Here is a 12,150-nt window from a genome sequence, read left to right as displayed (position 1 = left end):
AAGAAGAGGGAGGAATGCATTGGGATTGCATTTGCTGGATAATCCCCAAACCAACCCAACCCAACAAATTATCCTCAAGAAGGAGAGTGACCAGGAGACCACAGGAATGAGAGACTGTGACACTGATGATTGGGAAGCCAGAGCCTCACTGCCATCAGGTTCTGGCCATGGGTTGGTTCCCATTCCAGGTGCACAGGGCTGGTGCCCGCTCTTCTGGAAGGCTTATCTTCCCCAGCTGTCCAGGTTCTCATTACCCTCTCAGGAACTGGTCTCTAAATACCCTCAGGGATAAGGAGGACCCTAAATAGTCCTGGGCTGATCACATATAAGACGCAAACCTTGGTTACCAGCCCAGGACTCTGACCACTGTTTGGTATAGTTTTAATTCAACAAAAGAGCATCACGGTGAAAGGCTGGGGAGGATTTTTTTTCCCTTTATATTATTTTAATCATTTTTTTCATCTGGAGGATTTTTTTTTTGCATTATTAAAGTCAAAATACAATCATTCCTTGATATCTGTGAGAAGTGGTTCCAGAATCCTTATATATATCAAAATTATTATATGAAATGACATAGTATTTGCATGTAGCCTATGTACACCCTTCTATACAGTTAAATAATCTCTATAGATTACTTGGAATACATAATTTAGTGTAAATGCTAATACAATGTTACACTGTTGGTTTTTTTTTTTTTTTTTGCTAAGAATGCATAAATGAATCTAATAGTGAGAAAACATTAATCAAGTCCAAATTGAGGTACATCCTTCAACTCTGAGTCTGTAATATTTTTCATACTTTTTTTATTGGTGCATTATAGTGGTACACAATGAAGGGGTTTGTTGTCACATATTTGTACATGTACACATATAACAATATAATATGGCAAATATCACTCCCCAGCATTCCCTCCTTCTACCCTGCCTCCCACCCCTGGTCCTTTTCTTCTACTGATCTCCCTTTGATTTTCGTAAGATTCCTGTCCCCCCCCCGCCCTTCTTTTCCTTTTTGCTCTCTAGCTTTCACATATGAGAGAAAACAAGAAACTTGCAGTCTGAGTTTGGCTTATTTTAATTAACATAATGATCTCCAGTTCCATTCATTTTTTTTGCAAGTGGCATAGTTTCATTTTTCTTTATAGCTAAATAAAACTCCATTTTGTATATATACCACATTTTCTTTATACATTCATCCGTTGATGGACACCCAGCCAGTTCCACAGTTGGACTATTGTGGATTGTGCTGCTATAAACCTGGGTATGCATGTATCAGTATTGTATGGTGACTTTAATTGTTTAGGATAAATACTGAGGAGTGGTATAGCTGGGTCATATGGTGGTTCCATGCCTACTCTTTTTAAAAAATATTTATTTTTTAATTATAGGTGGATACAATGTCTTTATTTTTACTTTATGTGGTGCTGAGGATGGAACCCATGCTAGGCAAGTGCTCTACCTCTGAGCCACAACCCCAGCCCCCATGCCTACTACCTCCATACTAATTTCCATAGCGGTTAGACTAATTTACAATCCCACCAATAGTGTTACACTATTTTGTTTAAGGAATAATGAAAAAAAAATTAAGTCTGTACATGTTCAGTACAGGTACAATTTCTTTATCCTAAATAAATAAAAAATAAATAAAAATATAAATAAATAAATATATATATATATATATATTTTTTTTTTAGAGGATTTTTTTTCTTTTGAGACAGGGCCTCGCTAAATTGCTGTCTGGCCTCAAATTTGCAATCCTCCTACCACAGCCTCCAGAGTCAATCTGATTATAGGAGTGTGCCGTCATGCCAGCCTGAAACAGTTTTGCTCTATTGCCTAGGCTGGCCTCAAACTCCTGGACTCAAGTGGTCTTCCTCTTTTGACCTCCAGGTGGTGTTCTTTATTTTTTCAACCCAGACACACACACACACACACACACACACACACACACACACATTTTCTACAAAAATAAGTCCATGGTGTAATGTTTTATCTTTTTCTTGTTTAATAATATATAAGTTTTCACATGTCAACAGATACCCTGTCCTGACATGACTTTATTTTATTTTTTGCACTGGGAATTGAATCCAGGGGCATTTTTGCCACTGAGCTTCATCCCTAATCATTTTTATTTGTTTATTTTGAGAAAGGGTCTCACCAAGTTGCTGAGGATCTAGCTAAATTGCTAAGGTTGGCCTAGAATTTGAGATCCTCCTATCTCAGCCTCTCAAGTCATGGGATTACAGGTGATCCATTCCATGAACCACCATGCTCAGTCCTGACATAATCTTTTTTTTTTAGTTGTAGATGGACACAAATATCTTTATTTTATTTATTTACTTTTATGTGGTGCCTAGGATCAAACCCAGTGTCTCACACATGCTAGGCAAGTGCTTTACCACTGAGCTACAACCCCAGCCTCTGACGTAATTTTTAATGCCTAGGAGGCATTTCATTGATTGAAATTTTCATAATGATAGTTACCATACTCTATTCAACATTTAGTGTGCTTCTGATTTTTCCCTATTATAAGTGGCAACATTGGATCCCCTTATTGGATTTCTTTCTTAGTTGCTTTGTAGGATTAATTCTTCAATAGAATTTCTGAATAAAAGCAAAGAAAGAATTTTTCAGTAGTCTGATCAATTGCTCTCAAAAGATTTATACCCCACTTAGGACTGTTTGTGTGTCATTTCTACACAACCATGCCTACTCTGGGCACTTAAAAATCTTTCATCTTAGCCAATATGAGAGTTTTAATATATATTCTTACTTTAATTTTAATTGTTGTAATTTCTAGTGAGGTTGGGTGTGTATTAAGATGTTTATTATTATTTGTAACTTCTTTTGTGAATCACCTACCCATACTTTGTCTATTATCCATTTGGATATTCATCTTTAATTTGTGTGGAAATTTTCTGAATAAAAACAATACTATTTCCTTGTCTGTTACATGTTTAACAAATCTATTTTCTTAATTTTTTGTTTCCTTTTAGTTTTGTTTATGACTCATCCCCCTCCATCCCCAGCATATATAGTGAGGTTTTATGTAGTCATAACTATAATCAGTGAGGTGGAAGGGCAATCCTGCCCACTTTACCTTGGTGCCTGACAAGCTTGCCTTGACTCTCTCATATTTTTTCTTATTACCAGTTGGGATCTCCCTGACTCCCCCAGATAGGGGATGCTCCTTGAGCTATAGGGCAAGGGCCAGTGTCTAGTCCTGCCTGTCCCTCCCTGGAGACTTGCAAGGTGAAGAACTCTCTCCTCACACTATTTCAGGTTACTGACCTCAGGCCCAAACCCCATTGGCAAAGATGATTCTGATGATGATGTCAATGTACTGTCAAGTTCAGTCTCAGATAACTCAATGGAAGCCCCACTCCAAAGCTTTAGCTTTGGTCTCAAGCTAGACACTCAGAACTCTGCCAGAGCCTCTCAATGTACTGAGACTGTTCTCCAGGCTTGCCCTGGAGCAGCTCTGACATGGGCAACTTCCCTCTGTAGGCTAGGCTGGAGGCCCTCTAAGAAATCATGGGAGGGAGGGAAGAAAGAAGGAAGGGAGGGAGAAACGAAGGAGCAAAGGAAGGAATGAAAGAAGGAAGGAAGAGCAAGTGTTGAATCTCAGAACACAATATTCCAGGCCAGGTTTGGTAGTGTATGCCTGTAATCCCAGTGACTTAGGATGCTGAGGAAGGAGGATCCAAAGTTCAAGACCAGCCTGGGCAACTGAGTGAGACCCTGAATCAAAAAATTAAAAAAAAAAAAAAAAAAAAAAAAAGGCAGGGTATGTTGCTCAGTGGTGGAGTGCTTGTCTAGCATGTGGAGGCCCTGGGTTCCAGCTCAATATCAGACACACACACACACACACACACACACACACACACACACACACCCCGCATTACCCATGCTCTGGTTTACTGAGCACTTTGAAGGAGATTGGAAGGGCCTCAGAAGCAAAACATTCTTTCTGAACTTCTCCTGTTCTTTTTTCTTTCATTTCTCCCCAGAGGTTACAAAAAGTAGAATTCCTCCCTACCCCCAACAAATCATAAAATATAAAAATGACACTCTCTGAAGACTCCCAAGCCTCTGATGTTCCTGCCCTATTCCAGGAGGAAGGAATGCTGCACAGAGAGGTCTGGAGGAATGTGAACAGACAGGCCTTGCTGGGTCCCCTCCTTAGTCCATTATCACTAGATCATTCTACATAGCTTCCATTCTTGATCAAACCAAAAGATAAAAATCATTATCTCTTGGTCTTTGTGTCTTCATTTATGATAGTTTCTATGTTGCATAAAACTTTAAATAAATAAGATCTTCATGCTTTTCTCTGACTTTTGTTATAGGAATCCCAGCTATGCATCTTGAGATGGGTGAGGTAAAGTATCACATCTTCTTACCCCTGCACATGCAAGCCAGCAAGTACAATGACTGAGTTCCTACTGCATGCTGGGTGTCTCTATCCATCAATCACAATGACCCTGTACTTACTACTTTCCCATCTTGGGGATCAGGAAACTGAGTCTTAGAGGAGTAGGTTATTAGTCATTCCACTAACTCATGGAAGAACCTGGGTTTGAACCTACATTCTGTTTCTACCAGGTTGATACCTGCTCCCCATAAGGCCTTCAGGCTTTGACTCTCTCCTTAGTTTCTGGGAAAATGAACAGGGAAACTCATTCACGCTAGAGTTCAAATGACTGACATAGCTTTAAAATATTCTCTTTCCCATGGGGCTCCAAGATATGAGTTCAAACCTGACTTTACTTGTTGTAGGGGACAGACAAGGTAAGGCACCAAAGATAGCAGGAAACAAGTTTTATTTGTCTGCAGCCAAATTCAGAGGGTACAGCTTTCGCTGTAATCAATTAATTCCCTGAAGCCCGAGTTCAGGTAATTTATACCCAGCATGTAAGGGGAGGGGCTCAGAAGTTCAGAGTCTGCAGAAGTTCACAGAAAAGCAGCTTTTTTCTTTCACTGTTTTGGGTGAGTTAACCCTTCAAGGACAACACCTGAGAAGGGGAGAGCTTCTTCTTCCCCTTCTTTCCTCCCCCTGCCAGTTGTTACCATGGAGCCCAATTGGTAACTTCTCTTAGAAATGTAGACATCTTTGTGAAGTTCAGCTCAAGGCCAGAGGCCTTGTTAAAGGATATTTTTTTTAAAATTACATTTTGCATTTGCAAATACACTTCTACAAACTACTATACTGGGTACATGTTTGTGAAAAACAAGCAAAGAGATGTTCAGCACCTGACATGCTGATTTCTTCCAGGCCAGTAGCCAAGTAAAATAGATTAACAGGAAAATAGGAAGTTTACCTACATTGAACTTTTCTGTAGAGACTCTTTTACGTATAGTCCTAAAATCAATGATGGTGAAGATTTCTGGAGAAGCTTAGTTAAGATGTTCTGTGGAGGAGGGGGTGCCACTACATACTCTGTTTCACTTGCAACCTAGGATGGCCAGGGCCATAGAAAGTAGCTTAATTAGACTAATGCTTTTGGAAATTTCCCCAAAAGCCAAGACATTTCCCTTTAAGTCTCACTGGAAAGTTCCCAAGAGCCTACTTCCCTGTGCCCTTTCCCGGTTGGCTCCTGGCCAGTCTGGAGGACAAGGAAAAGATGTGAGAGCAATAGTGTCTAGGAGCCTGTCCTTCCATCCCCAACTTGTCAGTGGCCTCTGCAAAGGTCTTGAGATTCTTCTAAGGCAGGGGAGGGTGGATGGGAGTGGGGAATGGGGAGACACTTATTCTGATGAGTGTGACTTAAAGGAGCCAGGCCCTAGTGTTAATGTGGTACGAGAACAGAAGCAAGGTACATTTCCAAAAGCACTGTGGAGCTCCACAGGGGCCACTGCAATGGAATCATTTCTCTCTCATGGTCTCCAGGTTTGAGGAGAGAGTGAATTTTAATGCTGCTTCTAATGCTGAGTGCTTGGGAGGAATTGGCTTAATCTTGGGAATCTTGGCTTCCTCTTGGTAAAATGGGAACACTACTGTTGGGCCATGGTGAGAACTGAAAGAGGCAATAAACTGAGAGAGTCCAACAACTCAGGCTGTAGCTTCCTTCACTGGCAGTGTCTGCCCAGGGCAGTGCATTGAGAAAGTTAATAGCAAAGAGTATTGGGATGAGATCTGAGCTCTAGTCAGTGTAGATCAGTGGCATGGAACGTGGGAGTCTCAAGGAAGGGTGCTTCAGCTGCACAGTATGCATACTCACCAGGGCCTTCTGGGAGGCCTGCTGTTTTCACCCATCTCTGTGTTGCTTCTAACTGCCAGGAACCCGGAGGTGCTACTGCAGCTGGAGGCCGCTCTGGTGGAGGAGCATCCTGGCCTGCAAGTGGTGCAGATGCCCACCTGGACTTGGATGATGGCTTGCAACAGCTGCTCTCATCCCCACATGACCTCTCCAGACCCAAAGGACTTCAGCAATTGCTGTTTATAAATGATGTGGCCACTCTTGGGGATTTTCCAAAGGCTTCCTGAACCTGAATGACCAAGCTGTAGCAAACAGCTATTGGGCCACACTCTGCCTGACCTCCAGCCTCCTGAAGGCCTTCCAGGACTGTCCTGGCTTGAGTAGGACTGTGATTAACACCTATTCCACCTGTGCCCTGAAGCCTTTCAAGGGCAGGGTGTTGTACTGTGCAGGGAAGGCTGCTCCATACAATGATGTTCCAGGTCCTGGCTGCTGAGGAACCTAGTGTGAGGATGCTGAGCTATGACCCAGGTGTCCTGGACACAGACATGCAGTAGTTATCCCAGGAGATCTCTGTAGATCCAGGTTTATGAAAAAGGACATAGATCTGAAGACAATGTTGATGCTGGTGGACTGCCCGGAAACTGCTGAACTTGCCACAAGCAGACACATTGGAGTCTGGAGCCCATGTGTCCTTCTAGTAAATAGCTCATGTCCTTGACTGCTTGGGCCTTTTGGCTTCTATTTTGGGGCACATCAATGAGCCCTGTGGCTACCCAAACCCTTTGACAAAGGCCCTGCCAACCCTGTCCAATGCAGACTACTCATACCTACTGCCCTGCCCTCAAAGGCAACCAGTGGGAGTAGCTGGTGTCACCAGTTGACAGGATCTGTGTCATGCAACTTGGATGATAAGGAGGCCTGGAGAGAGGTTATGGATGTTGAAGTTCTCTATCCCCAGGGACAGAATTTTTAGAGATAGGAAAAGCAGCTGAAACACTGAAGAAAAAAGTTGGGTCTCTAGTCTGTGGGAAAAGAGGACTGATCTAATGTGAAGCCTGAGGGCCCGTGCAGATTCACAGGTGGCCTGGAGGGAAAGGAGGGCAGAGAGTTTCCAGCCCACACAGATGCTCCTTGCTCAGCTTAACGGGAGCTTCTGTTGAATTTCCTGTCCTTATCCTGATGCCTTCTTTCCTTTAGAATCCCTCTTCTCTCTAGGTTGGGAGTGTATGTACACAAAGAAGGCAGATACAAATAAAGCACAGCTCAGTCTTAAAAAAAAAAAGTGTTGGGATCTACCAGTTGTCTCCCCTGGATAAGAAGAGGGAGGTGGACACACAGCTAAACACCTCTGGCCTGGGGCATAGTAAGTGTTAAATAACTAGGAACTCCCTTCCCCCCACTTTTGGGAAGTCACCTTCCCCACTTGTCACTCCCTTTCCTGCATGAGCCTGGGTATCACCTGTCCTCTGATCCCAGACACAAACTCATCTGAGGTTTGCATTCCAAAGAAGCCTGGATTCCAATTGCAGAATCCTTTCTCCTTTATTTGTCTCAGGACACATGCCATAAGAGCATTAGGGTGACCAAGTGAGAATTTTCTTTAGATGGCAGAATATGTCTAAATGTACATTGAATCCTCCCGCCTCAGTCACTAGGTTTCAGTCACTTTGGAATTACAGAGTTAACCTGCATTTTTGTCATATGAGGTCAGGTATGGAATTTTCCACTTGTGGATCATGTCAGAGCTCAAAAAGTTTCAGATTTTAGGGTCGGGGGTTGTAGCTCAGTGGTAGAATGCTTGCCTAGGACATGTGAGAAACTGGGTTTGATCCCCAGCACCACATACAAATAAATAAAATAAACGTATTGTGTTCATCTACAACTAAAAAAATTATTTAAAAAGTTTCAGATTTTGGAGCGTTTTGGATTTCAGATTTTTAGATAAGAGATGTTCAATCTGTATATAAATGTATGTGTATGTACACATATATACATGCAGATCTTATTGCATTTTATAACTTGATGTGTTTTCCAGTGAACATGCATTATATTTTTTAATGAGAAAATAGTTATGAATCAATACATTTCCCTGGTTTAAAAGTTATATCAGTGTTTTTTTTTTTTTTTTCTTTAAAGTACTGAAATCTAGTGCTGTGGTAGTGCTCAGCAGTAGAGCACTTGTCTAGCTAGGCACTGGGTTCATTCCTCAGCACCACATATAAATAAATAAATAAATAAATAATTTTTAAAAAGTACTGAAATCTATATTGACAGAAGGATCACAATACAGATTAAACAGCTCAAATGTCCTCCAACCTCCCCTTAATCATTTAGATCCCATGAATTTTTTTTTTTTTTTTTTTTTTTTGATACTGAGGATTGAACACATGGGTGCTTAATCATTGAGTCACATCCCCAGGACTTTTTTTATATTTTATTTAGAGACAGGGTCTTGCTGAGTTGCTAAGTGCCTGCTAAGTTGTTGAGAATGTCTTTGAACTCACCATCCTCCTGCCTTAGCCTTCGGAACTGCTGGGGATTACAGGTGTCCAGCAGTTCCAGGAACTCTAAAGTAGCTTTGAGAACTCCCAAAGAATCCAACTTAGTTTCTCTCCTCTTAACACCCATTTAGTAAATACCTTGCAATTTGGCTCTGCACCAGGTGTCAGGAGTTGGGCTGGAGAAATCATGATGGCTATCCTCAAGGGGTTGGGCAAATGAAGTACAGAGACAAATGCCCTTCAGTGGATGGATGGTATTTAGAGATGCGAGAGGGAAAATGTAGAGTGAGGCCTCCCAGCTGGGCAGTAGACCCTCACAGGCTACAACTTGTGTCTCCCACTGTCCTCTCAAGTTTTGCTAAGGCTTGGGTTCCCCAGATCTGTTGTGGGGGCTCAAACCCCTGCAAGGGCAGCTCTCTAATGAGGACCCCTCTTCCCTGCTGACTCTAGGGAACACAGCTGTGAAGACCTAGGTCCCTGGGGTGGGGGTTCAGGGGACCAGTGCTAGGCTTCTATTAGCATATTCCCCTCATATCTCCTGAGGCCCGGCAGGAGTGCTGGCCCTAAAGAACCCACTCCTGCCTGTGGAGAGCAGCTCCTAGCCCCGGGGACGAGTGAACCCACTTCATCAGGTCTTAGTGAGAGGCAGCCTTGGCAACTGAATCCCATGGGAGGGAAGGTGTGCCTAACAGCTCCCTGTGGACTTAACCTGCAGGTGTCCTCACTGCCAAGGGTTAGTTAGGGTAGGGGACCAGCTGCTCCCTGGTGCCAATGAGATCAGAAAGCAGGGCTGAGGTGTGGAGTATGGAGACCTGGGCTCTAGTTCTGGCTCTACCTGGGCAAACATAGTAATATTTGTTCCCTACTGTGTGCCAAATACTCTGCAACATCTTTTTTTTTTTTTTTAAGTATTTTCTCTCTTTTACAGGTAAGGAAACTGAAGCCTAGAGAAGCTCCCTAAGTTGCCCAAGATCAACAACTGGAATCTCAGTCCAAGTCTCTGGCTTCAAATCGGGTGCTCCCCCTCCCCATGACCTCTGTCCCTTCATCTCCATCTCTTTCTCTTCCTGTAAAGGGGCTGGACTCACTGCAGGTACAGGCAGGAAGGGAGCCCTTCAATTGAACAAGTCTATCCATGCCCTGCACCCACCCAGGGGTTTACAGACATTGCCACCAGGGCAACAAGGCTGGCATTTCCCACTCTGGACTATTTGTTCTTTCTTACTCTTTCTCCTCTTCCCTCCTCCCCATCTTCTCCACACCCCTCCCACTTCCTCCTTTTTCTCTCTCTCCAGCTGAAACTGCAGAATCTTCTTCAGAAGGAAAATTCAAATAAAGGGAAGCTGTGCCTGGAACTGGTTTCTTTAAATTTTCAGGGATTCTGTAGGTTTGGTCTTTCCCACCAGAAGCTTTCCAAAGCCACTCTCTTCTCCCCATTGCTGCCCTCTGCCAGGATTCTGAGGCTGCACTGTCCCACAATTTTACACCCCTTTCCCACTCACATTTCACCATCCTCTCAATAGTCTTTGTTGCTGTGGTGGAAGAGAGGATTCAATGGGCACACAGTCCACTGCCCATTTGACAGATGAGGAAACTGAAGCCTCACAACTTCTTGGAGGCAGGTCATCCATCTGAGTTTGGCCCTTTGCTTAGGTGAATAACCATAGCTTGGATCTACTCATGCTATGTCCCATTGTCCAACTTTCTTTTGCTGAAGCTGACTAGATTGGGAAAATAGCCTAACTCCATGGGTTTCCCAGGTTACTGCCAGAAACTCCCAGGTTTGTTTTCTGCAGAAACTGAGGATATCCTCTGTTCCACTCCTTCTGACAAAAATGCCTCATATAATACTAGAAACATCTGGGCATCAGAAAATACTTCCTATACTACAGTGCAGCTCAGTGATGGAGTGTTTTCCTAGCACGCTCAAGGGCTCTGGGTTCAATCCCCAGCACTGCAAAAAAAAAAAAAAAAAAAAAAAAAAAAGACCAGCTACTTGTCTGGCCTCCCTCCACCCCAAGGCAGAAAATTTCCCCAGTAAACGTGCAGTCCTGCAGAGGGAGGTTGAGGTATGACTCTGGAACTGGGGCTTTGTTGCAGCACTTGGGATCAACTGAATCAGGGAAACCAAACACTGGCCATTCTCCTTCCAGATAAGCTGAAAGTTTCCTTTTATTCTTGTCCAGGAAGGAGCAGGCTTTGCCAGGTGACAAAAATGCAAATGAGGGGGCTGGGGTTGTGGCTCAGCAGTAGAGAGCTCCCTCGAATGTGTGCAGCCCGGGGTTTGATCCTCAGCACCATATAAAAATAAATAAATAAAATGAAGGTGTTTGGTCCAACTACAACTAAAAAATAAATATTTTAAGAAAATGCTAATGAAGACCCAAGAGAGATTGTGCCTGGTGGAAACAGTACTAAACTCTGAGTCGCATAGGGCTCTGCCTATTCCCAGAGGTGTGACCTTGGGCAAATCAGGCTCCCCTCTGAGCCTGCCTCATGAAGCAATGTTTCAACTCAGTAGCTTTACAAAGATGCTTATTATAAATTGGTATGAAAATCAGTTTACAGAAGATATGCAAAGTAGACCCTCATTACTGTGAAACATAGAAAAATAGCTGAAAGCCTTATACCACAATGCTAACAGCACTTATTCTGAGTGATGGGATCATGGATGTCCTATTTTCCCCTTTTTGCTTATCTATATTTCTAATTTTTTCTATGGTAAGTATATATATTTATCACGTAATGCTGTATAACAGACCAGCTCAAAAGCTCAGTAGATTACAATACAAAGATTTATTCTCAGACTCACAGCTCTACAGATCAGCTGCAGTTTGACTGATCTAGGTTGGGCATGACAGGACTGTAGGGCCTGCTCTGTCTCAAGCTGCAGGTCTATTGAGCCTGGCTCTTCACTATAGGACCAGGTTCACATGTCTTCATGCTGGGGCCCTGGCTGGAGGGGGCAATAGCTATCTAGGGTTTATTTCTCCTTCCTGATCACCTTAGTCCAAAAGACAAGCCCAACTATATAAGCACATATAAAGTCTTTGCTTAGCTCATTTCAGTAACATTTCATTGGCTAAAGTAAGTCACATGGCCAAGCTCAACCTCGATGAGTCAGGAAAGTGTTATGTTACCCACAGTGGGAGTATTATGGTAGTGAATATATGTACATTAAGAACATAAATTGTTACATGCTAAGGTCTGTAAACAAGTCAGGATGGCACCTGGTATATTGACAGAGAATTGTTAGAGTCTGTAAACAAGTCTGCATGGTGCCTGGCAAAATGCCAGAGGGAGTGGTTTGTGAAGTAACAAAAGCGAGCCATTAAGTGTGGAGATTCCTGATTGGTTGACTGCTGTATCTAGTTTATGCTAATTAAGATAAGCTGTGCAAAATGTATAAATACCTCTGTTATCCTACAATAAAGGGCTCCTATTTCTGCT

The 12,150-nt window shown here is 42.9% G+C and overlaps 1 pseudogene; it reads left to right on the top strand.

The window, feature by feature from the left end:
• The first annotated feature begins 6,205 nt into the window (after nt 1-6,205).
• On the top strand, nt 6,206-6,897 carry LOC143394772 (sepiapterin reductase pseudogene; annotated as a pseudogene).
• Nucleotides 6,898-12,150: the final 5,253 nt, after the last annotated feature.

Source organism: Callospermophilus lateralis, chromosome 3, assembly GCF_048772815.1.
Source record: "Callospermophilus lateralis isolate mCalLat2 chromosome 3, mCalLat2.hap1, whole genome shotgun sequence".
In the NCBI taxonomy this organism is placed as follows: domain Eukaryota; kingdom Metazoa; phylum Chordata; class Mammalia; order Rodentia; family Sciuridae; genus Callospermophilus; species Callospermophilus lateralis.
The sequence above is the reverse complement of the archived record's forward strand: the minus strand, read 5'-3'. Positions and strand labels throughout refer to the sequence as shown.